Genomic DNA, 5,913 nt, shown 5'->3' with positions numbered 1-5,913 from the left:
CTTTTGTGGTGTTCTCCATAGCCAAGCTCAAGGGGATATCAAGCTAGGCCTTTAAGAGAAGCTAGCTTAGTTGCGATAGTTCAAGCTCACAGCAACAGCTCACAAGCTAGGGGTTTTCTTCTCCTTTTTATGCTTTTATTTATATATTTTTTTCTTGTGGGTTTGTAATGGAATGAATGATGATGATGGATGATTTGAGACCTACAATGAACTAACTTATTTAGTGTGAGTTTACTTTGGATGATAATGTTTTGTTTTTAATGAATGATTTGATGTTTCCATGTTTAAATGTTTTCTTTGTTTGTTGTTTAAACGTTTAAATACTTAGACTTGTAAGAGATTTTGAGAGTTAGCCATTTTCCAAGTTTTAATTCTTAATATCGAGGGAGTTAGGCTTAGATCAACGTAAACAATGGGGCTGAGCTGGGAAGAAAGGCTCTAACTTGCCTTAGAGATATGGAAGGGGTTTCAACGATTAAAAAGAGTAAGCCATAGTTGATTGTATTATGTTGTAGTTCGTTTTGAGAGGTATTGTCGTAGCATTTTCACTGTCAGGTTCCTTACTAGAGATAGCCTATAAACACTTTAGCAAACCCTGTCAAGTAGCATATTCATGGAAGACATGAATCATTCGAGAGACAAAGCATAAGATTTCCTAGTAGACCCAACCATTTATCCCAATTGTAGCTTATTTGTGAGAGGTTGTCAAGTTGTCTTATTTCATACTCTAGTGCTCAACTTTACTTTACTTTAGCATTCTTTACTATTTGTCAGAGCATTTCAAACAACACTTCAATACTTTGCCATAACATTTCCACACTTATTTTACCCGCTACTCTGCCACAACATTCTTACTCAATTGTTTATACCACCTACACTTAGTTAGTTTTAAGTAATGCATAAACTTTATTCAAGGCCCCTCCAATCTCTGTGGAGACAATACTCACTCACTACTATATTACTTGTTCGATTGTGTATACTTGCACATTTTTACATTTCATAGCATAGTACATCACACATGCAACAAGTTTTTGGCGGTGACCGGGGGGTTGGTAATTGGTTATTTTAAGTTTAGTTATTACACTCGATTATTTTTTATTATTATATAGACTAGCTTTTTATTTTTATTTAACTTTTTCATGTTGTGTTGTTGCATGACTCGTAGAGGATCCGAGAAACCTCTACTACCTTTGGTACATGAGATTGAATAGCTCTTCTATCAAAGTAGGCGTGTTCAACGTGCTCAAAGAGCCGTGTACAGAGTTCAAAATCGAGGAGGTCAACAAGTTGACGATCCTGAAGATACTAATGATGCAACAAATCCCAATGAAGGAATTGTTGCTCATCCACGTGCTATTAGAGATCACTTAGCTCCCATCTTGAATGATCTCAACCCAGGTATTGTAGCCCCGAGATTCAGGCAGCCCATTTTGAGCTTAAACCGATGATGTTCAACATATTGAACTCGATTGAACAATTTGGTGGTGCGCCTCACGAAGATGCAAGGCAACACATACGAAAATGAAACATAAACTAAACGTTAGGTATGCTTTTGAAAAAAAATACAATTCAAGTACTAAAATGGAACAAAAATAATATTGTAAGTACTGAACGTGTAGTTTACCCTTAAATATATGAAATCTTGGCTTTAACGTTTACTTAAAGGTAGTAGGAGACCAGGAGGAATTACCCTTCGGTGTATTGTATTGACCTGGATAACAGTGGTTGCGGGTCTTATTCAACAGTTCTTTTAGTTAAAAACCAAACGAAAATCCAGGCGGAAACCTATTGTCTCTCGCCTTTTATTCAACAGTTCTTTTATCTTTCTCCCTCCACACTTCTAAACTAGCTAGTTAAGTAATCTAACGATCATCATCCATAGCAGGCAAATAATTCACCCTTCAAATCTGTCATTTGCTTGCATAACAACCGATCGGCGGGCAGCCATTTGAGTCTCTCTGACCACCGCCGCCGCCGCCACCATCCTCCTGAAATTTCTTCTAAAGACCGACCTTTGGTTTCCGGAACCAGGAATGTGAAACAAAATCCCAACAAATTAGTAAAGGCCAAAGCGATGATGGCAGTCTTGATTTTCTTAACATCCTCGTCCAATGTATATGTTTGAACCACGAAAGCTCCGATCATGGCATTGGCCTTCCCCGACGCAGCATTCAGCGTATGACAAGTGGATCTCACCCTGATTGGGAAGAGCTCGGCCGGCAGCACAAAGGTCGTACTGTTGGGGCCAAAGTTGGCGAAAAAGAAGGTTAACCCATAAAGAACAACAAATAAAAACTTATTATGGTCCCTAAGGTACCCATAACCCATATTTGACGCCAAGAATCAGCATGGAGATGAACATCTTGAAGAATCCGACGAGTTGGATGATGAATCGGCCAATCTTTTAAATGAACAGTACGGTGAACCAGTACCCTGGGAATGTACCAAGCAAAGCAACAACGAACATGGCACGTGAGGTCTCAAACACTTCTCTAATGGCGTTCACATCCGGAGCTTTATTGGTGAGCCCCATGGCTGGGAAAATGTCCTTTTGGGTTAGGTTTTGACTGTAGAAAGCAATGTCCAATAAAAAACCACGTGGTCATTGTACCTATAAGATGATACCCATGGCGTCTAAAGAACTCGTATGATAGTAATGTGTTCTAATTTGCGGCCTTGAATATTGGGAAACCTTATCCGATTCCACGTTGAGTTCCACGTCGAGAACTCGGCCCAAATCGGCCGCCTTGTTTCGCATTTCCTTCGATAATCGCGGTGTATCGACCGGTTCCAGCATCTTCATCCGCCAATAAAATGTTAAAAGAGCAAGTAAAGCACCAAACATGAGCACAATCCGCCATATATAATCTGCTTCTGGTTACGTAGAAAGGATTTGATCTTGTTTGAAAGTAGGTGCTGGGAAGAGCTTAAGGAAGACACCCGAAAGAATCATGGAAACTAAGCCGGCGAATATAATCCCGACACCTTGCATGGCGAAAACAGCCGCAATGAACACCCCACGAGTCTTCTTGTTAGCATATTCTGACATGATTGTAGCGGAAAGGGGATAGTCGCCGCCTATGCCAAAACCAAGCCAAAATCTAAAGAAACAAAGGGTTCCGATCACAGAACTGGAGTGGGTCCAAACGATAGTCCCGAGCAAATGGCGCAAAACACCATGAGGATGAGAGTAATCCCATACACTTTCTTCCGGCTGAGTTTGTCACCGAGCCAACCGAACACCAGTTGGCCGCTGAGAGTTCCGAACAAGGCTACACCGGTGACCAAGTTGTTAACGTCATGTGGGAGCTTTCCATAGTACTAAATCGCGGCCGCAACGCAGCGTAACGCCCGCATCGTAACGTTTTTTAAGGTTACCGTGACGCAATATCGGCGCAACACGATAAGGGTATTGCATCACGATTATTGCGGTCAAAAACCGTTACGTAATACCGCAACACGTTATAAATTACGCCGCAACACGCTATAAATTACGTCGCAACGCCGCAACAAACTTTAGATTATCTTAAATATAAAATTAATTGTTCTAATTTAATTCTTAAAACTGAATTATAAATATATATCATTAATAATATCTAATAGTGATGTTTTCAAAATTAGTTACTTAAATTTGAATTAATTAAATTATTTATTAACGTTATTTTAAAATTAAATTAATTTAAATTTAAATTGAATTTTTCTCATATCTAAAATTGATGTGATTAATTTTAAATTAAATTTTTATATTAACATTAAGTATCATAATTATATGTTTATTTATTATTTATATAAATTTTGTATAAGAGATTAATTCACTTTATAATACTATAATAGTATATGTATTTTATCTATTTACTATAAAACTATAAAATTTTATCTAATATGTGATATAATAGTATATGTTATTCATTAACATTATAATTGTTATTACCATTATCCAGTATGATAACACTTCTATAGTTTATATTTGTTTTTAATAAATTTTTATCTATGAAACTAAATTTTTATTTTCAAAATAAAATATTAAAAAAGTATATTAATATTAGTATATTAAATGATAATGGTAAAATGTATAAATATAATATTTTAGACGTATTGTAATTTTTGAGGAAGAGATCACACCCTCGACAGTAGTAACACATTACGTAACATCCGCAGTATCTGCAACCGCGACACCGCAATCGCATCCGTAACAAAATCTGCAACCGCAATTTGATACTATGGAGCTTTCCCGGCTTGTTTGCATGAGGATCGTGGTAGTAAAGGCGGCCCAAGAGTTTGGACACGGTTGTGATGCAGAAGAGATCATAAGCGTCGGTGAAAAATCCCATGCCGGCGATCACGATGGCTTTCACATAGTACCATTGTTAGATTGTCGAGAGCTTCGAGCACTCCTAGATTGTCGCCTGAGGCCATTGCTTTTGCTTGCTTATCTCATTGCTTATTGTGCGCCTCATTTTGTATAGGAAATTGTAATATTATACAAACGTTGATATCAAGGCTTTGGTGTCAGAACAAGAAATTTGTGGAATATGAAGGATATTCTACAATCTTTCGATGACAAAACAAGAAATACATAATGTACTTCATAATTAATACCTACAAGTTTTCTTCGAATTAGGGTCAACGTTCAATCGAATCAAGATTAAAAAAATTTAAGCTATTCAAGTTTACGAGTCTTATTTTATAACTCATTGTTTTAGTCGAGTCTAGTTGTTGAATTTCTGTTTAAATCTAACTGTAAATATTTATAATATTATGGTACTATTTGACTCTAATTTTTTCTGTTTTTTATATCCATATAAAAATACATATATATTTTTCATATACATTTATCATATTTTTTCGAGTTGCTCGCAAACTTTTTGAGTTGAATATCAAGTAACTCGTTTCGGATCGTTAAGAACTCGAGTAGAGTTCGAGTTCGAGTCAAGTCCAATTGAATTCGAACTCAAATCAAGTTCAATCAAATCGAATATTTATCAAATCAAGTTTGAGTAGTTTACAATCTTTCTCATCTAATTTACAATCATGTCATGGACTAGCATGGGAGCGCAGCTTGCTCGTGATGTTCCTTTCTCTAGAATTTGTTGCTTACACTTGAACTTTGAGTTCCCATTTGTTAGAAGTCATATAATTATCTACAACCTTTCCACCACGAGTAACATAGTTTTTAGCCAGTAAACATGTTAAAGATGCAAAAAACTGATTTGCCTGGTCATTGAGTTATTCTATCTATTTATGAAGACAATGAGAACTTCTGGGCATGGTGGGCAAAGAAGTAGGGCTATAAACGAGTCGAGGCAAATTGTTAGTTATTCGAGATCAGTTTCATCAAAGCTCAGTTAATTATTGAATCAAATGGATTCGATTCGAGTTCGAACTCGACTCGAATTCTTAACAAGCCGAGTTCAAGTAGTCAAGGTTTTGAAATTAAATTATTATTAATATTAAATTTATATGTTCTTTTTTTAAAAAAAAATACAATATAATACTTTCATGTAATTAAGGTTTGAGCTCGAGTTTGAGCTTTAATCGAGGTATGCCTGAGAATATTTGGACTTCAAGTTTTTTTTCAGTTTGAGTCGAACTTAAATTTTTGATTTCGAATAGAGCTTGAAAATTTTATACCCTCGAGCTTTCGAGTTGAGCTTCAAGTTTTTATTTCAAGTTCAAGTCAAACTTGACAAATTTAAACTCGTGAAGTTTTTAGTCAAGTCAAATTCAACATTCAAGCTCGACTCAACTCGTTTACAGCCTTCCCAGATATAGTTTAGAAGGTGAAATTGAACTAGACTTGGTGTAAAAGCCATTTAAGTCTTTATACCAGTTTCTAATGTGGCATCTCATTCTTAGTTTTCAGACAGACCCAGTGAAAGCATTGCGAATGACAACTCAACAGACGCTGATGGA

The 5,913-nt window shown here is 36.3% G+C and overlaps 1 pseudogene; it reads right to left on the bottom strand.

The window, feature by feature from the left end:
- Positions 1–1,872: 1,872 nt before the first annotated feature.
- On the bottom strand, positions 1,873–4,416 carry LOC120185066 (annotated as a pseudogene).
- Positions 4,417–5,913: the final 1,497 nt, after the last annotated feature.

The sequence above is a fragment of the Hibiscus syriacus genome, unplaced genomic scaffold (assembly GCF_006381635.1).
Source record: "Hibiscus syriacus cultivar Baekdansim isolate YM2019G1 unplaced genomic scaffold, ASM638163v2 tig00112988_pilon, whole genome shotgun sequence".
NCBI classification, from domain to species: domain Eukaryota; kingdom Viridiplantae; phylum Streptophyta; class Magnoliopsida; order Malvales; family Malvaceae; genus Hibiscus; species Hibiscus syriacus.
Note: the sequence above shows the minus strand (reverse complement) of the source record. Positions and strands in the feature narration are given on the sequence as shown.